Genomic DNA, 22,059 nt, shown 5'->3' on the forward strand with positions numbered 1-22,059 from the left:
ACCTTAGTCCCAAACAATGGCATCTAAGTGATGAATCAGAGAAAGATTTGACAGAATAAGTCAAAGATAAGGTACACCTAACTTTCACAAAGAATGGAAAGAGAGATTACTTAAAGAAAAGTGAGGTAGAGAATGCCATTCAATTCAGTTCAGTTCAGAGCAGGTCAGTTTGAAGCAGTGTAGGCCAGTGCAGTTGTGCTATGTCCAGAGCAGAGCAGTTGAGATCAGAGAAGTTTAATTTATAGAGTTCAGAGGCAGTCTTTCCAAGCAAAGCAATTCAGTCAAAAGTTGATAGAAGCCCATTTGGATTAGCCAGCTTGGATAGAGGTTTGAGTCAGAACACCTTGCATTGAATCATCCAGTCAAAGTTCAGAAAGAAAGTGAGTTTATTTAGCAGTAAGTCTCAGAGGCTGAAATATTCTAGACCTAGGTTAGCAGATAGAGGCTGGCAGATGAAGCCTTCAGGGTCTAGGCTTTCAGAAGATTAGATTGATGGAGGCTAGAAGCTTCCAGGCCTAGACCTAAAGATAGTTAGATAAAAGTGCTGTGGGCTCAGCTCAACCCATGCATTCATAAAAGTCTGGGTACAGCTCTTTTCTCCCCACTTCATCTGAGGAAATAGAAATGTCATTTCATTTACAGAAACTCTTTCCTAACTCACTTTAAATTTCATCTCTCCCCATCCTTTCATCAAAAAGCTACTAATTTAAAGCTATGTTTTGTTCTTTCCTTTTATAGTGGACAATCTTTATTTTATATGTATATATAGCTTGATATGTCTTAAAATTTAATAGTTGTATTGTATTAAATATGTCTCTACAATATTAAATATATAAAATCTATGCATGATTATACATTTGTGGTGATCACAAGGTCCTTGTGCCCACAGATCACCATGGAAAACATGAATATTAATCATGTAGGGTTGTATCCTCAAAGGAGAAAATGAGTACCTGCTTTCTAAAATGAAACCTTGGAATAGATGTTGTTAATGACCTGGTTAATTTTACTATCTCTAGAACTAGACATTTCTAAATCCAAATTTTGATGCCAGATCTCTTCTTTAGCTTTGTTTCTCAGTCAATAGAACATTTTTAGGAGAGATGTCAAATATACATTACAGCCTTCTAACCTCTGTGTCATCTCAGACAGTGACTACATCAGATCCTACGGCCCTAAGCTATAGAACCCATCATCATATATACCTTGCAAAAGAGATTTGATGTTGTTTTGCCTTAAACTCTGTTGTGCACATGGGACTGGATTGAGTGTTGCCAGGAAACTTTTTTCCAAAAATGTTCTGGATTAAAACATGTCTAAAATAAAATGGCCTTGGTGTCAGACTCCAGAATTTTGAACCAGCACTAACAATGCTGGGCTGAATTGAAGTGGAAATTCCTGGTTCCTTTGAAGACTCAGTTGTGTCTTATAATGTTTTTCTGGAAGCTGTCTTATGAGAGGATATTTTGCTGAGGCAGATTATGTGATATTTTTCTGGAAGCTGTTTTGTGAAAATGCATGTGAAGTTTTGGTAGAACAGATGTTTAAGAGGGACCATGATATTTAGAAAAAACATAAATATAACCTCATGAATGAGAGGAAGCTCTTTCATTTGTTGTCTTTGCAATGCTTTGTTGTTCTGCACTGCTAATGCTCTCGCATTGGTTTGCCCTGCAATGATTTGCTGGTCGTTGTTGATCTTTGCTTGTCATGACCTCATAGAGAAAAATATGCAAGAGAACTTCTTGTGTTATTCTGACTGCTTTTTGTTGCTTCTGCATATTCATGCCAATTCGGCGTATCTTCAGTGTTTCTTCTGGATTGAGGCATTGCTATTGATTTGTGTTTGGTGTTTTGTACTGAACTGCTAATATCCTGACAATGGAGACTTGTAATTGCCCCCAAAGAATTACTTCTAAACATCTCCACATTTCTTGTTTCCTATTAACTTTTCTTCTCCCCTACCTCGGGTAGGTGGGATAGAAGGGAGATTGAAGCATTTAAAAACTCTTATTAAAGTAGGATTTGAAAAATCTGAGCCTACACCAAGTGTAGTTTTCCTTGTAACCTCGCGTAGTTTGTACCTCACACAGTTTGTTTCCCTGCCAGTGGTAGAGCTTGCAGGGACTCCACATATATGTTACTCTAGTTCATTGTGTATCACTAAGCATCATCATAAATAAAAATATTTCTTGAGGTTTTTTTTCAATCCTGGTGCAATTTGTTTCTCATACCTCCATTTATTTCTATATTGACCCCTGATCCATCCCAGTTGGACCACTATTTCATTTACTCTGTTTTGCATGCGATACTTGATACACACACACACACACACACACACACACACACACACACACACACACAACGACAGTGCTTTCCCACAGGAAGCACAGATTAAAATATCCTGGTACAAGGTACAAGAAACGTTTTAAATAGTTTCTCAGGGTAGTCTAAGTGATTCCCAAAACAATATCGTTCATCAATGTAGCCCTTATTTGACTTTTAGGGGTTGAGTGGACCCATATTGCTGAGTGTATCACACATGTAGGATATAGGACTAGGATGATTCAAGATTTATCTTATATGGAAGCCTCTTTCAGTCTACCTTCCATGATTCGAGAAAATACTATGCAAGCTGCCAAAAGTCTTACCTAGCTAAAACAATCAGTGAACTAGAATAATTTCCAGAATAGACAAAACATGTACACAGATGTACTGAGTGGCACTCATGTTAGTTGCAACCAATATCTGTCTGACTAGACTGCAGCTCACTCAATAGGATGGAAACCATACATGTTACTATGACAGAGTAAAACCACCAAACTGGACCACTCTGTGGGTAGAAAGAAAAGTTTATTGTGGGAATAATCTGCCAGTCTGCCTCTACTTTAGAGGACAGCAACTTAGTCAGAAAGCAAATTGATTTTATATGATAGCATGGCAGAGTTCTTTGAGCTGATCTAGCTTTTCAGATTAACCAGAAACTATCTGTACTTGCCTGAAGTGGTTGCCCATTGGAAAAGATACCGAAAGTAGTGGTTTTCCAGGTAATTAAAACCCACCATATGGGATTCCCGAGGAATGCTGAATGTAGGCTTTTGTTTTCCTTACATGGTCAGAGTGCTTTTGTTTAGGGCATTGTCATCAACACTGCCATTTTTGGACCCCACTTTGGACCTAACAAGAATCAGAGTCTTGTATTTGGGTCCTGAGAGAATTATACGTAAAACTATATTGATCATTAACTAAGACCATGGCATACAGATATGTGACTACAGATACATCAATCTGATGGGGAAAATAAGTAAATTAGGGCTCCTTCCTCCCAGATGGTTCTGGTTGTGTCAAGTTCACAAAAAAAAAAAAAAAAAAAAAAAAAAAAAAAAAAAAAAAAAAAGAAAGAAAAAAAAAGAAAAAATCTAACCAGAGCACTTGCCTTTCTATGTTTGGCCCAACATTTCTTCTCTACTCATTTCTTTTACCTTTTTGTGATGGGAATATATTCTCTATGCCATAGAGTATGTAAATTCTCTTCAGTTTTTTTTCTCTTTTCAGAGACCATACTCTGAGACTTGTGCCTCAGAAAAGTCTTTGAACTTATATATATGCTTAACCAGTAGTGAGATAATTAAGATTCCAAGGTTAGTTTTCTAGGACATGTTTAGAAGGCCAGATTTTCACAATAGTTTCATAGAGATATGCTTTCTGTTGTGATTACATTGTAAGATTCTGATGAGCCTTAGCTACCTGGGACCACCCTCTCCAGTGAACCATGTGGAGCCAGAGATTGATGCAAAAGCAAGAGGAGTTTATTGTTCTAGCTTGCTGGGACCATCCTGCATCCAAAGGAGAGTTGACGAGTCTGGGCAGCCAATTCAGCCAGTTTTTACACAGTTTCCAGGGGTAGAATAGAGTAACAGCCACTAGGCACAATGTGATTGGCAGAAGAGTGTGGCTTTTAAACTTATTGGTCCTTAGCAATGAGATAGCAAGAGCTTCCCTTGTCTGTGGGTGGCTGATTTTCTGTGTCCCCCGTGGTCTTTCTGAGGAATGTAATCAGCTTCTCCCTTTTGGAGGGGAGAGGTGCCTACATGCTCCATCACCTCTCTCTTCCAGGAGGGGAGGAATCTGGTGGAATTTTCCAAAGGTCCTGAGCTGACCTCTTCAACATCTCCAAGAGATAGTCCAGTCTGGCTAATGCAATAACAAAGCCTACATGTAATCTTTATTAGTACATTAAACTATCATTGCTGCGGCCCAAACTGTTTTCCCTCAGAGGAATTTTTCTTTACTTTCTTAGAAAGTAGAATGAAATAGAAGATTTTGCTCTGATTCATCCATTTTCAGCTCCTTTTTCTCTAGTGTAGTCTCTGTGGAAATCAGTAGTATGTCAACATATTAGTCAAGGTTCTCTAGAGGTCCAAAACTTATAGGACAGAAAAAATATTCATGGAATTTATATATGGCAATGACAGTCTCATAATGGAAAATCCAGGAATCCAATAGACCCAGAGGTTCTCTAGTCTACAATGCTGAATGTCTCACATCATCTTCAGTCTATGTTGAAATCCTCAAGAGGTAAGCTAAGCAATGCCTCAGCAGCAGGATAGATGAACTACCCAATGAGAGTAAGCACAACCATTCAAAAAGGAAAATCTTTTTCTCTTTCCATGTTCTTTTATGTGAGTTGACATCATAAGGTGTGGCCCAGATTTAGGATGGGTCTTCTTACCTCAAATGATCCAATTAAGAAAAAATTTCCATGGGTACACAGATGCTTTAGTTTAGTTGACTCCCAATGTAGTAAAATTGACACCCAAGAATAGCCACCAGAAATCCATCCCTTGTTACTTGACACATAATCATATGTCATACTTAATGTCCAAATGAAAACAATAACCAGTCCATAATTGTACTTAGTATCATATGACTATCACATATACAATCACAAAGCCATTATTTATTTTAGAATAGGTGGAAATATCCCTTGAGGAACGGCCTTTTGCTGTCTTGCAACTTAAATATGATAATTGCTGATCAATTGATGTTATATTGCTTCATAAACAGAGGAAAAAACACAAATATATGTCGTGTGTGTGTGTGTGTGTGTGTGTGTGTATGTGTGTGTGTGTCTGTTTAGGTACAAATACATTCTTAACAAATTATCACAGAAACAAACATGTCAGCAGTAATTTTTCTTTCTGCAACTGGTTATATGGTCTTAGCTAGAATTTATAACTATCTGTACTGTGAATTCTGTCTATCTTGTACCTGTAGGGAGCATCACAGGAGGTCTTTGTTCTTTTCCAGCAGAACTAAACTGTAATGTCATTCCTGAAGGGTCTGAGCCCATTGTCATCCTGTATTGATTTAGCTGTCTAAGAATTTTTCTGCTTATTCAGACCTAACAGAAATCTAACAGGCTTCTTATTACTTCATGTCTAGAAAACCTGGAAACAAAGGTACTTATGAGTTATGTGTGGTAGGTTGAATGAGTATGGCCCCATAGGCTCATATATTTGAATGTTCAATCACTGGGGAGTGGAAGGTTTTTAAAGGAATAGAAGGATTTAGAGGTGTTGTATTATAGAACGAATTTTGTCATGGTGTAGACTGTGGTTGAGGTTTCAAATGCCTATAGAAGGCTTTCTCTTTCTCTTGTCTTCTCTGCCCATGGGTTGGGATACTTCTTTCAGATACTTCTCCAGAGGCATGCTCTCACCATGCTCCCACCATTATGATAATAGTCTAACCCTCTGAAATAGTAAATAACCTCCCAGCAAAATGCTCTCTTTTATAAAACTTGCCTTGCTTATGGTGCTTTTTCATAGCAATAGACTAGATATAAAAAAACATAAAAATCACTTTGATTGTGCTATCCATTACTGTTCAGGCCATTATAGATATTGCTTTGCTGGTGCCGTCAGGTATAATTATGCTCACCTAGCTTTTGCTGATTTAGTGCTGCCACACCTAACCACTGGAATTCTGGAGCTCAATTAAACCCATCACATTTAATTCATTCATTTAAGGAACAACTTCGATTCTAAGGTCTGGCACATGGAAATGAACAATGGCAAAGCTGTTCAAATCTTCCTCTCACTATTTTTCTTCTTATAGAATTAGTAAAGGGCATGCCATCTGAGCCTGTCCATTGTGGAGGATTAGGTTTAATATAGCTTATCCACTCTACCACTGCAATTTCCTGGAGCCTTAATATCCATTCATCAATGCTAAGCCAAGGGATATCAAGCATCTTCAGCTCCTCAATAGGGCATCTTTTGACAAATGCTTCAGACAGCCAATCCAACAAACCTTTAAAGCCCCTCTTAATTCTGTGAGCCTTTGTATTAACCTAGAATCTCCAGAGAGTAGGCCCGTATCAATAAATTCAGCCTGATTCAGTTTTATGTTTCTCCCACTATTCCATACCCTTAAAATCTATTCATACACATATTCTGCAGATTTATGCTTGAAAGAATTACCACATTCACTAAGCTCTTTAGTGATGTAGTACATCTCTCTGTGGACTACACTTTCTGTCTTCTCTCTAGCAACCTGCTTAGCTTTAAGTATGGTTCTAGGTGTAGAAGCAACTGTAGGAGGGTACTGAGGAAAAATTAGTATTGTCTGGCATCTTCAGTAAAGAAGTCATTGCTGATTCAACAGACTATGAATGACTAATTCCCTCATGCAAAGGTAGAGAAAGCAAATTTGCAGGGACAGAAGGTGATCTGCCAATGATGGGGAGACAAATTTCTCAGGTGCGATAGGCTCTTCAGAATCTAAGGATTTAAAGTCCTTAGCCTTAATAGGGCCATCCCACAGATTTCCATCTTATGCTGTTTGTTAGTGATCAGTGGCTGTACATTAGCTATCAACATATTTTCTATCTGGGACTTGAATTTTCATTGTAATCCAGCCAATATTTTTTGTTTATTTGTTTGTTTTTTGTTGTTGTTGTTGTTTTTTTTTTCGAGACAGGGTTTCTCTGTGTAGCCCTGGCTGTCCTGGAACTCACTTTGTAGACCAGGCTGGTCTCGAACTCAGAAACCCGCCTGCCTCTGCCTCCCAAGTGCTGGGATTAAAGGCTTGCGCCACCACCGCCCAGACAGCCAATATTCTAATCAAAGCTTTGGTTTGATTTTCTGTGATTTGAGGTCTATGGGCTCTGGAGAGAAGATTTTCTTCCAGGGCATACTTGGAGATCTGTAGACTGCTTATGAGTATATGAAGGTGGTTAACTGTATTGGTGAGCTCATTACTTTCCTTTGCCATTCTATCCTGCAATGCTAGAAATAGATCAGTTTGATCATAGAGATCACTTCTTTCCTTTATTGATTTATCCAAAGATGCTAGAAGCGATCATCTATCATCATTATTTTTTGGTGTTTTCCTAAAAATTGTCAAAAGTTTACATATAGAGTCACTAATTCCTTGCTTTTTGTAATAGATAAGTCAAGATAATCAAACACATTTATCTCCATAAGTTATTAAATAGTTCACATCGTGAATTTTTAGTGTTCTCCATGTATCGAAAAGAAGCTTCAGTAACTGTAGGTGTTGAAAAAATGGAAAGCCTGTTCCAGATATTTACAATTTTTTCTTGTAGCTCTGTTTCTCTAGAGCCTACTACCACAATTTGTATTAGAAAAAGTTCTCAAAAATAGAACACACACACATACACACACGCATAAACACATACACACAAGCACACACACTCTAACAATGGCTGTTTCCCATTGAAACGTACAAGAATCGAGTATTCATTCATTCTACAAGGCTGAATGTCTGAATGTCTTAGGTGGTCTTGAATCTATGTTAAGACTGTAGGCTGCCACCATGTAGTCTAGCCCAGACTGACAGTGGGTCTTCTGACCTAAAATAATCCAGATTTAGGATAGGTATTCTCACCTTATATTATACAGTCAAGAAAATCCTTCAGAGATGTGTCCAGATTCTTTGATTTTAATTGATTCCAGATATAGTCATATTGACAATGAAAATTAACTATCCTAGGAAGTGTCTTTTCTTTTTTTTTTTAAATAAAACTACAACTAAAATTTATCATATCATAAAAACATAATATTCCTAAGCATATACCCAGAATAAGTCTATGTCCTCCATAGAAATGTCTACACATCCATAGTTACTGTTGTATATACTATAACAAAGACATAGAATAAATTTGGATTCCTATTAGTACAGAAAGGGTAATGTAAATCTGATTCTTATACACAGTAAAATTTTCTTCAGCCTAAAAGACCAATAAAATAAAAAAAATTATGAAAAAAGTGATGGTACAGGAAATTACTACATAATTTGAAGTAATCAAGATCTTCTGATGAACAAATATAACATACCATTCCTTTTAGGTAGATCCTAGCTTTTAATTTATATATATATATATATATATATATATATATATATATATATATATATATATGCGCCTGTGGGTATGGGAATGTGGATATAGGTCACAAAACTTGAAAGCAATGAAAACAATGTAAAGGAAAGCATTAGCAAAGAAATTCATGATGTAAAAGTAGTAAGGAGATGCTGTTGGAGGTGAAAGAGTCCAAGAAGGGGCCAAGGCCATTGGTCAGAGAATGTGGAAAGAAGCTTAAAAACAAACGCAAAAACAAATTATGAGAGGTTAGAGAGATGATTTCCTGCTCTTTCACAGGTCCCAAGTATGGTTCTCAGCCCTCAACTCAGGCAACTCACAAAGATCTTGTTCTTCCAAACTCTTTTTAACAATGGAATGTTTAACTATTCTATAGTGTCTAAATCAATGCAAAGACACAACAATAACAACAAAATAACAACAAAAAACAAAACAAAAATCTCTAAATAAATACTTCTGGTGAAGCTAGATGCAAGAATCCTCAATAAAATAATGAAAGATAAATACAGGCATATATAAAAATGATCATTGACCATGATCAAATTGGCAGGAAAGGTTCATCATATGTAAGCCAATATATTAGTAAATTGAATGTAACTGGATAACTTCTTCAAAAATCTGATAATAATGATTAACCATCATGATGATTATTATTATTTGTAGAGATTGATATCTTTTGTATAATTTTGATAAGAGTTAATTCCAAGCCATAGGCAGATTTATTTTAGGTAAAATTTTTGACTTTAAAAGATAGATGCTTGACAAAATGGAATTAAGCTTTAAGATAAAGAACTGTGTCTCTCGTTGCATACATAGCAACCCTCAGCCATCAATGGGAGGAGAGGCCCTTTGTCTTGCAAAGATCATATGCCCCTTACAGGGGAATGTCAGGACTAGGAAGCAGGAGTAGGTGGGTTGAGGCACAGGGTGGGAGTGGGTATAAAGGACTTTCAGGATAGCATTTGAAATGTAAATGATGAAAATACCTAATAAAAATATTTTTAAAAAGATAAGTTAATTAAAAAGTAGATTTTCTTTATTCAAATAATACTGAATAATGAGAAAATCTTTGTAAGAATAGTGAGATCTTTTGAATCTTTGAAACATGAAAATTACACTCAAGAAACATAGGAGTTCAGGATAAGAAAATAGTTATAACAAATTTAAATGCTGAGGCGTAATGTCCTTATTTGTCACTTGACTAAAACTAATTTCATTAAACATTAATTTATTGCTTAGGAATATACTGAATAAAATATTCAACATCACAAACTACTTTACAAATCTAATTATAGAATTATTTAAAAATCATAAAAAGTGTGAGAAATTTTTAATTATTTGGGGTACTTGATTGTCAACATAGTTGAAGATGAGTATCATACAGTATTTTTAAAGTTCATGTGGATGTGTTATCAGATGAGGTTGAAAAATGTTTGATCTAAGAATATGAATCTAAAAATTAATCTCCTAGAATTTTGCAGTTCAGAGTAGATTGGAAGTGTTTGGATGGAGTCTCTTTCTCTGCAGGCAGAATGGGGTGTTTCATGGTATGCTGTTGTTTTTCTTTCAGGTGTTAATATTATCTAGTTTTGTTTATCCTTTGAGGAAGTCTGTGAACTAAATTTGAAATTTATTAATCATATTTAAATTTCTTTTGTAATAATATATGCATTATTCTAATAGAGCTTGCACATATAACTCTTACCATTTAAAAATGATATCAAGTACTTATTTTATTAAGAAATAATGAATGAATAACGAAGGGGAAATCTTAGAGAAAAGACAAAAATTTACTTAATTTTGACAATTTACAAGTCAAAGAACAATTTATCATTGTTTATCTAACAGATCAACTTTTAGAAATGTATGTAATTAATTGGCACATTAAAATGAGTTCCATGATCATTATATAATATAGTAAAAAATTTCCAAAAGGAATAATTACTTAAAGAGATTTTTCTGACTATTAAGTTGGTTACAAACAACTGAGGGTTTTAACTCATAATTAAATTCATAAAAACAAACTGTAAATGCACATTTTAAGCATCCCATTTAGTAAACCAATAAATAGTTGGTTTTAAAATTTTTATTGTAAACATTACTAAGATTAAATCTTAAGAAAACCATATTGTGATAAGTAGAGAATTAAGCATTAGTTTTATCTCAGAGTACATAGGCATCAATGGGAGGAGAGGCCTTTGGTCCTGTGAAAGCTCAATGTCCCAGGGTAGGGAATGTCAGGGCAGGGAGGCAGGAGTGGGTAGGTGGATGACAGAACACCCACATAGAAGCAAGAGCATGGGGGGATAGGATAGGGAGTTTCCATGGGGAGGACAAGGAAAGGAGATAACATTTGAAATGTAAATAAAGAAAATATCCAATAAAAAATGCTCACAACTTTCTTATTGCAGTCCAACTTAATGAAAAATCTGCTTATTTTCTGTAATGTTTTCACAAACTTTCTATAGAATATTTCAATCTTCCTACATTATTTTCATCCATTTCCCATTGTGAGAATATTTATTTTACAATGTTAATTCATATCTCCTCCAAAAGCACTTAAATCAAGGTACTTTTACAATACATTGAAGGAAATACACATATGTTACAGCTCAGAGGGACAAAAACATCTACAGGACTTAGTTACTGTTCCATAGCATTCACTTTTAGAAACTACCTACATGTATAGTCCAAGGATTACCTAATGATAAAAAAAAAAGATATGACATGCAAAGGAGGGCAATAGATGGCTACTGACAAGGGGAGGGGTTAGAGATGCCACATGATAATGTATTTCACTCTTAACTTCAGCATTTCAGCCTCTCTATGTAGTTAAAGTAGTAATCTTCTAATCAGCAATACATATCATTCAGTGGAAGGTGTGGATCCTGTTAGGAAATTTCTTTTATGGTGATTTAAAAGGTAAAAGGGCTTATTTTTTCACAAATGAATTATAGATACTATCATGACATATATCAATTGCTATGATAAATCACCCTGACAAAGACCATCTTAATCCATAGTTTATTTTATTTCCAGTTCCTGGTTGTACCACAATAGCAGGGAAATCAAGGGCCAGTAACTTTAAAAAGTCATATCCCATCCATAGTTAAAAATGAGCAAGTAGTTGAGTTAGTTCATCTTTCTGATTCTTATACAGTCCAGCATCCAAACACAGAGAATGTTGCTATCCACAGTGGCTCGGAGCTTCCCATAACAATTAACATAATCAAGACAATTACTCATAAAAATGCCCACAGGACAATCTAATCTACACAGTGTTTTATTAATACTCTATTCTCAGATGAATCTGAACAACTTCAGCTTACAATTAAAAATAGCCATCATCATATCACAACTTGTCCACTTTACAAACACACACAATTTAAAACAGTACCCTTTCATCTATTATCCCCAAAGTCTACTTATTTTATAATGCAAAATATATTACAACTTTAAAAATTCCCCAAGTCTAAAGAGTTTCAACCTTCTAAAAGCCCAATTCTGAACAGTAAACTCCTGAAAACACTTTTAAAAGCAAGATATATACTCTTAACATATAATGTCAGAGACTAAATATCCTTATTTCAGTAGAGAAGAAGGTTTTAACAAGGACAGTTGAATGAAAACAAAATCAAAACTAATGTATCTTAGAAATAGTAGCTTCTGGATGGTGAGTCCTTCAGGCTCTGCTTCAAACCATGTCTCTAACTTCTATTCTAAGAAGGAATGAAGTATCTACACTTTGGTCTTCCTTCTTCTTGAGTTTCATGTGTTTTGCAAGTTGTATCTTGGGTATTCTTAGTTTCTGGGCTAATATATACTTATCGGTGAGTGCATATCATGTGTGTTCTTCTGTGACTGAGTTACTTCACTTAGGATGATATCCTCCAGATCCATCCATTTGCCTAATAATTTCATAAATTCATTGTTTTTAATTGCTGAGTAGTACTCGATTGTGTAAATGTATCCATTCTTCCGTTGAGGGATATCTGGGTTCTTTCCAGCTTCTGGCTATTATAAATAAGGCTGCTATGAACATAGTGGAGTATGTGTCCTTATTACAGGTTGGAACATCTTCTGGGTATATGCCCAGGAGAGGTATTGCTGGACTTTTCCAGCAGTACTATGTCCAATTTTCTGAGAAACCACCAGACTGATTTCCAGAGTGGTTGTACAAGCTTGCAATCCCACCAGCAATGGAGGAGTGTTCCTCTTTCTCCACATCCATGCCAGCCTCTGCTGTCACTTGAATTTTTGACCTTAGCCATTCTGACTGGTGTGAGGTGAAATCTCAGGCTTGTTTTGATTTGCACTTCCCTGATGATTAAGGATGTTGAACATTTTTTCAGGTGCTTTTCAGCCATTCGGTATTCCTCAGTTGAGAATTTTTTGTTTAGCTCTGTACCCCATTTTAAAAATAAGGTTATTTGGTTTTCTGGAGTTCATCTTTTTGAGTTCTTTATATATATATATTGGATATTAGTCCCCTATCTGATTTAGGATTGGTAAAGATCCTTCCCCAATCTTTTGGTCTTATTAACAGTATCCTTTGCCTTAAAATTGCCTTTGTAATTTTATGAGGTCCCATTTGTTGATTCTTGATCTTATAGTACAAGCCATTGCTGTTTTGTTCAGGAATTTCCCCCCGTGCCCATATTTTCAAGGCTTTCCCCACTTTCTTCTCTATAAGTTTCAGTGGATCCATCCCATAAACAACCACCAAACCCAGACACTAGGCAGATGCCAACAAGAGCCTGCTTACAGGAGCCTGATGTAGCTGTCTTCTGTGAGGCTCTACCAGTGCCTGGCAAATATAGAAGTGGATGCTCCCAGTCATTCATTGGAGGGAGCAGAAGGTCCCCAATGAAGGAGCCAGAGAAAGTACCCAGGGAGCTTAAGGGTTCTGAAGCCCCATAGGAGGAACATCAATATGAAGTGACCAGTACCCCCAGAGCTCCTTGGAACTATACTACCAATCAAAGAAAACACATGGTGGAACTTGTGGCTCTAGCTATATACATAGCTGAGGATGGCCTAGTCGGTCATCAATGGGAGGATAGGCCATTGGTCCTAGGAAGGCTCTATGCCCCAGTATAGGGGAATGCCAGGTTCAGGAATGGGAGTGGGTGGGTTAGGGAGTAGGGGCAGGGGATAGGGGATTTTTGAGGAAACTGGGAAATGGGATTATATTTGAAATGTAAATAAAGAAAATATCAGAAAGAAAGAAAGGAAGAAAGAAAGAAAGAAAGGCAGGAAGAAAGAAAGAAAGAAAGAAAGAAAGAAAGAAAGAAAGAAAGAAAGAAAGAAAGAAAGAAAATAGTAGCTTCTGTGTGTTGATACTGAGGAAACACTTTCCTGTCTTTCCAGTCCAGAGCAGTCTTCTCCACAGTGGTGATCATCTTTCTCCCAAATACAGTAACTTCTTCAGCACCTGCCTGAACTACATTGCCATGCATTACTTCAGCCAAACTAAAGGGTACATTATCTTTAAATTCATTTTCAGTTAAGCTCTCAGGGCTTTGGCAGAATGCAGACAGATTTTATTCAAAATGTCATATGGATAGTCCATACCAGTTCCTGATAAAGTCCTTGTTCCTCTCTGAAATGTAAGGAACCTGGTCTCTGCATAATGCCATAGGCATTATTGTCTTAAGCTCAACAATCTCTGATTTCAGCGTTCTGTGGTTTTCTTAAGTCATATTCTAAAGTCTTCCCCACTCTATTTATAGTGTAGTTCAAATGGCGTAAGAACCTGTTAGTCACTTTTATTATAGTAACTACAATTCCTTGGTATCAACAACATCTGTCAGTTTTAGAATATACTATGAAAAAGCAATTAAGGGGAGAAAGGGTTTAACTCACAATTTCAGGTTGTGTTCTCTTAGCAAAGACGTCAAGGTTGCATGCACTTAAGTCAGTTCATAGAAGAGTGAAAAGTAATGAATGCATGCATGCTTTCTACACAACCATTTTCTCCATTCTTCTTTAAGTCCACAGGTAAAATACAGAAAATCATGGATCAGGCCATGGGCTGGATCTTCCACATCAGTTAAAATAATCAGGTCAATCTTACCTAACAAATTCCTCACTCAGACTATATTTCTGGATAATTCAAGGTGGCAATTACAACTGACCATCACAGAAGGGAGTCATATCAGCAGGAATTTGAAGGTACTTGTTATTTCACACCAGCAATCTAGTAGAGAGTAACGAATGGTTTCATGCTCTTGATCAGTTATCTTTCACCAATTATACAGTTCAGGATCCCAGAGAAGGAATAGTTTCCCACAGTAGATGGGTCTTATTTTAATTAGTGAAATAGAAGAAATTCCCCACAGTCATTCCCAGCAACCCATTTTCAAGATGATCCTAAAATATATTTAGTTGACAACACTAACCATTGTACAACTTAAATATATAGGCATTTATGTGTGTCTTACATGATTACTAAGGGCTGTATGAAGTTTTAGGGAGGAGGAGAGACAGACTGCAATAGAGAATTTGGGTCTTCAGGAGATAAGTTTGGAGGGTGTATGTGTGTGAGGGGTAATACCATGCTCCCTAGCCACTTTTTAATGCTTGTGAATTGTTCTCTCTCTTTTTACAGAATTCACATGGCATCTCATTTTTGTAATAATTTAACTTCTCCATATAAGACTTAAATGATTCATCCAAATACTTTTTCTACTGAGTACATTTCCCATGTGGATGTGAACTAGAAAACATGTTTGCAAATAAAGACAAGAATAAAAATCTTTCACAGAAAACGGCCCAGAAAAAGAAGGTGGAAGATGATATTACTGATTCTTGAATTTTACAATTGTTAGCTTTTATTAAAATTTGCTCTACTTTTGCCTATGGGTTTATGAAGTACTTCTACATATATTTAAAAGAAAATATTCCTTCTTTCCTTCTGTTTTAATGTTTAATTGATTACTTAAAGAAACATGCATGTGTGTATGGTATATATATATATGTGTGTGTGTGTGTGTGTGTGTGTGTGTGTGTGTGTGTTAATATGTATGGGTGTAAACTGCACATGTGTGGACACGTTTTGAGGACAGAGGTCACCATCAGAATCTTCCTTAATTGTTGTTTAGCTTATTATTTTTTGAGACAAGTCATTAATTTGACTCCTTGGTCAGGAAGTCTAGTTTTCTGTGTGTTTTTTCTGCTTCTTCAGCACTAGTTATTATATATGTGTGACTGGATGTGGTTTTTTTCATGAACTCTGATATTACACACTCCTATTCTCTTGTTTTCTTGGCACTACTTCATTAATTAAGTCATTTCTCTAGCCCTCAATGAATCTGAAATAATAGGAAAAAATAAACAGAAAATTTTAGAGTATCATTGTTTTACCCATTTTTATTGTTATGTAGAAATTTCTTCCAAATTGAAACATTTACCTAGTAAATAAATAAACCTTACAAGGCTCAGGAAATACTCAAGTCACATAAAGTCCTTGGGATTTATAAGATTTACAGAATCACTCTCCAAATTTGTATGTGTAGTAACAACTGTCGGGATAAGAATTACTCCTCTGGAATGAGCTGCCTATAAGTCATAAGGAGTTTCAGGGATGCAGCTTTGGTGAGACACAATCTGTGTTGGAGCAGGGTTCTTGGAGATACAGTGGCTTTGGAGTCATCCATGCTCCTGTAAATAACCTTTTGCCATAATCCTATAAATAATCACAAAAAGTTCATTAGTTCAATAAACTAGACTTGGGTGAAATAATTTGTCTAGTCTGTCATTGCTCTGTCTTCAGTATCCTCTATGGAATGAATAATTGTTCGTTTACTTCTGTATTAGTTGCTTTTTTGCTGCTACAATAAAATACCACGACAAGGGAAACTTTTAGAAGGAAGAGTTTATTTTATCTTATGGTGCTAGAGGGTTAAAAGTCAATTCTGGTGCTTCCATAAGCAAGCCCTTATCTATAGTATTGTAAATAGACCCAGATTTTTTTTATTCCAGCTACTTTTTTTTAAGGTTATATTTATTTTATATATACGGCCAGTATACTGTAGCTGTCTTCAGACATACCAGAAGAGGGCATTGGATTTCATTAGAGATGGTTGTGAGCCACCATGTGGTCGCTGGGAATTGAACTCAGGACATTTAGAAGAGCAGTCAGTGCTCTTGACCACTGAGCCATCCTAAACACAATAAACTCACTGGTGCACTAAACTAGAATTGGATATAATTGTTGTTACCTTGAACTATTTTTGGTGTTCTGTATGGAGTGCAAGTGAATCTTTACCGCACTTCCCTATAAAAGGTCACACAATATTGAGTAAGTACTTTTTTATTCTGGATGACTTTGCTAGTAATTCATCTGGTCATTCCATTTTTTCACAAGATAACAAAACATCTCCAGAATAAATAAAATCTCCAATAAGAATTTTAAATATTTTAAACTTTAGATTAAGCAGTCGACAAAGTAAAAATGATCACTGCTTCTTGAATTTAGGAGAAAAATTTTAAAAATCTTTTATGGTAAAGAAATTTGGGTACATTTTAAAGCCAGTAATCCAAAAACAACTTTTCCCATTCTAGGAAGCTGTCATTAATAAAATTGGACACCAGATAATCAATATCTCTAAGTGAAATAAATATTACATGACACTACAACATAGTTCCTGCCCCCTTTTTAAGCTCTATTCCTAGATTTTTATTTTTCTGAACTCTATGACATGTTTGAATGATTTTGAGGGTTCTTTTCAAAAGAGTTGAATTTGTCAAACAGTTGGCTTTATTTCTCCAATACATCTTATTTTTCCTTGACACACATTTCTTACATTATTTTCTTTAAGAAATGAGAGCATTTCAAGCGGAGAGCCTACAGTTACCAGGAAAATGCTAGTTTGTCTTCTACTTTGGATGGGAGTCATCCACTTAATAAGCTCCTTCTCATCTAAGAGTGATATTCGCTTATGATATTTCATTAAATAAATAGCTTTTCACCTGTAGACTTGGAATAAACCCACTGGTTCATTAATTAATTTAGATGTGGGTTGTATTGTTTCCATGGTCTGTCTTTAGTGTCTAATTTGAGACAAATAGATATTTGTTTAGGAAGCGACACACCACAGATCCACACTGTAGAGATAGCAAGGACATGGGACCACTGCCACTACCAAGCCTTTTCTGCTATAATCAGGATGGTGTTGTCATTCTTGCCCCCTAAGTCATGGTTTTCTGCTATAACCTAGAGGATGTTATGATGATCAAAAACTCCAAATGTTCACCACTGTCACTAGCAACATAGATGCAGTGTTGTTGGTTTCTTTTTTGTATTTTGCAGATGTTTGCATCTGCATGCAAAGATGTTATCCTTCCATGTTATGTCCGAGAGATGGCACCAATGTCACAAATCTTCTCTATAAATAGCAAGTGGAGGTAAGTGAATATATTTTTGTCTGTTTTTTTTTTCTGATTCTGTGTTGTAATGGGGGATCCACATCTTAGAGAATTATGAAAAGATTTTGGAAGTTACAAGTAACAGATATCACCTCTAAAGTCTTAGACCTATGAGAAGCATCATTCCTAGCTTGTAATGTAAGTTTTGTTAATGTGTGAAGTTAATTCTTGTAAGGAAAATGACAAAATTTTTCAAGTGTTCTAGAGTTTGTGTTAATTGTGTACACAGAGAAAAGGGAAATGGTAATTAGAATATAATATATAGGAAAAGAATCTGTTTTCAATAAAAGGGTACAAAGAGAGAAAAATTGAAAATATAACTCAGGCATTACACATTGAATTATCTACATGGACATAGTCATGTTGCTATATGCTTTTCTCACAAAAACCTAGAAGATAGCTATAATTATTTCTATTTATGTAAAAATAATTGATCAAGGGGAATGTGCTTTCCTTAAATTACAATATAACTTTTGTCAAATTTGGCTGTTTCTGATTGAAAATTCCAGATTTTGAGGTAGACAGATTTGAGTTAAGGCCTAATTATTTCATTTATTAGTTTGCCATTTAACCTTGTGCTCAAGTGCTGTTGATCATGACGTGAAGTAATGTCAACCTTGTATGGTCACTGAGTAACTGAATGAGAAAATCACCAATCATTCCGTACTGTGTAAAAGTAGACAGACAGTGAATAATGAGTGCTACCATTATTGTTATCTAATCATTTATATTATTCCATGTTATGCAGAACTACCAGCACAGATTCTTTATGTATGTGTATTCTAAAAACATACCGAAAATTACTTATGTATATCCCAAGCAAATAGGACTATACTGACTTTATTTACTAACCTTATAATCATTAGGTTGACTACCATTGAAAACTAGTATAACCAGTATTGAATTTCCTTTATAGAGAAGTGGAACTTTTTACACTCTGTGTTCCAGGAATGCCACCAAGTCACTATTTTAAGGTAATTTGCTATCTAAGGATAAAATTCCCTCTGTCATTATCTCATACAAATTTGAAAGTTGCCAAGTAGTTTTCCAAAGGGCTGAGAGCAGAAATGAATCTCATACAAATCAGAGTACAGGGAAGGTCACAAGATAATCTGATGGGGCATCACCCTATATTAAGAATGAAGGTGAATTAGTTTCCTGAAGACTGCAAAAAGCCCAAAGTGGTTAATATGTCACAGCATAACAGTTTTTGAATCTCCTTTCTCCATATTTCTTGTTTTATGTTTGCTTGTTTGTTTGTTTTTATTTTAGTGACTATAACTCACAATTTACACATAGTGATTTTTTTATCTAATAAATTAAAACAATACAGTTAAAATAATAAAATCATCCAGCATGTTGATTTAAATGGCATATGATGAAGTCTTTGGGATCATGACATAACAAATACTAAGGGAAAAAGAAGTTTATTCAATAAATATTGGATAACTGACTTCATTAACACTATTAGGTACAGGAAAGTTTCTATTTTCAAGAAGCACTCACAGATATACTCTGCCTCGTTCTTAATGCAGGAGGAGGCTAAATCTTTCACTGTAGCTAGCATTCTTGAGAGTTTTGTTACATCAAGAAGCTTCCTCCAATGAAGGCAAACATTTACATCTTCTATCAATTTGAGTAATTAAGAGTTTGATGGCCTTACCAACACATGTTGACTTTATCTTTATTTGTTTATTACTATTATTATCATCATCATTATTATTATATTTTTACATTCAGTGATTGAAACAAAATGGTGAGTAGAGATGAGCAGCCATCAAACTTTTTCTTCATGCTATTAAGAAGCCTTCAAAATCACTTTTCTCTAGATATTTACAGTTATTTCCTAAGTAAAATACTTACCATGTCTTTGGTCTTTGAAGAATTTATAGCTTGAAATCTTTATTGGAACCTCTATTTGAAGATATATTCCATTCTTTTAATGGATTCTTTTATTAAATTATATTATTTATTTACATTCCAAATGTTGACCCCCCCTTCCTGGCCCCTGCTCCTAGAGATTTTCATGTCCTGCCCCTTCCCCTTTGCCTCTGTGAGTAGGCTCCACCACCCACTCACCTATTCCCACTTCATCTCATTGTCCCAGCATCCTTATTCCCTGGGGTACCAAGTCTCTACAGGATTAGGCACAGCCTTTCCATTGAGGCCAGATGAAGCAGACCTCTGCTACATACATGCCAGGGGCCACAGACCAGACCAATTTTCTGAGGAACCACCAGATTGATTGCCAGGGTGGGTGTTCCAATTTGCAATCACATGAGTAATGGATGGGTGTTCCTGTTCCTCCGCATCCTTGCCAGCATGTGCTGCCACTTCAGTTTTTTTATCTTAGCCATTCTGATTGGTGTAAGGTAGAATCTCAGGGTCATTTTGATTTGCATTTTCCTAATGACTAATGATGTTTAACATTTCTTTAACATTGCTTAACATTGCTTCTCACCCATTCAAAATTCCTCTGTGGAGAATTCTTTGTTTAGTTCTGTACCCCAGTTTCTAATTGAGTTATTTGGGATTTTTTGGAGGTTAACTTCTTGAGTTCTTTATGTATTTTGAATATTAGCCCTCTATTGGATGTAGAGTTACTGAAGGTCTTTTCCCTATCTGTAGGTTGCCATTTTGTCTTATGCCTTACAGAAGCTTTTCAGTTTCATAAGGTCCCATTTGTCAATTGTTGATCGTAGAGCCTGAAACATTGGAGTTCTGTTCAGGAAACTTGTCCCTGTGCTAATGCATTCTAGGCTATTTCCTATTTTCTCTTCTATTGGATTCAGTGTATCTGTGTATCTGATTTTATGTTGAAGTCCTGGATTGACTTCAACTTAAGCTTTGTGCAATGGGAATAATATGGATTGATTTGCATTCTTCTATACACATACCACCAGTTAAACCAGCACCATTTGTTGAAGATGTTTCCTCTTTTCCACTGTATGGTTTTCAATTCTATATCAAAGATTAAGAGTCCATAGGTGTGTAGGCTTATTTCTGGGTCTTCAGTTCTATTCCATTGATTGATCTGTCTATCTCCGCACCAATATCATGCAGCTTTTATCTCTATTGCTCTGTAATACAGCTTGAAGTCAGGGTTATGATTCCCCCAGAACTTCTTTTATTGTTGAGAAATATTTTTGCTATTCTGATTTTTTGTATTACCATATGAATTTGAGAATTGCTCTTTACATGTCTGTGAACAATTGTGTTGGAATTTTGATGGGAATTGCACTGAACCAGTAGACTGTTTTTGGTAAGATGGCTGTTTTTACTATGTTAATCCTACAAATCCATGAGTATTGGAGATCTTTCCAACTTTTGAGGTCTCCTTTGATTTCTTTCTTTAGAGACTTGAAGTTCTTTCATTTAGATCTTTTACTTTCTTGGCTAGAGTTATATCAAGATATTTTATGTTACTTGTGGCTATTGTGAAGGGTGTTATATCCCTAATTTCTTTCTCAGAACATTTATCACTTGTAAAAAGAAGGGTTACTGATTTGTTCTAGTTAATTTTATATCCAGCTACTTTGCTGAATTTTTTTATTAGCTGTAGGGGTTCTTTGGTAGAATTTTTGGGATTGCTTATGTATACTATCATGTCATCCATAAATAGTGATACTTTAACTTCTTCTTTTTGAGTTTGTATCACTTTGATCTCCTTTTGTTGTCTAATAGTTCTACCTAGAATATCAATACTACATTGAATAGCTAGGAAGAGAATGGATAGCTATTTCTTTCTTTTTTTAAAAAATTATTTTATTAGATATTTTCTTCATTTACATTTCAAATGCTATCCAGAATGTCCCCTATACCCTTCCCCACCCTGTTCCCCTACCCACCCACTCCTACTTCTTGGCCCTGGCATTCCCCTCTATGGGGTATATAAAGTTTGCAAGACAAAGGGGCTTCTCTTCCCAATGATGGCTGAATACGCCATCTTCTGCTACATATGCAGCTAGAGACACGAGCTCTGGGGGTACTGGTTAGTTCATATTGTTGTTCCACCTATAGGATTGCAGACCCCTTCTGCTCCTTGGGTACTTTCTCTAGCTCCTCCATTGGGGGCCCTGTGTTTCATCCAATAGCTGACTGTGTGCATCCAGTTCTGTGCTTGCCAGGCACTGGCATAGCCTCACAAGAGGCTGCTATATCAGTGTCCCTTCAGCAGAATCTTTCTTGCATGTGCAATAGTGTCTGGGTTTGGTGGCTGATGA

This window comes from Mus pahari, chromosome 6, assembly GCF_900095145.1.
Source record: "Mus pahari chromosome 6, PAHARI_EIJ_v1.1, whole genome shotgun sequence".
Lineage (NCBI taxonomy): Eukaryota > Metazoa > Chordata > Mammalia > Rodentia > Muridae > Mus > Mus pahari.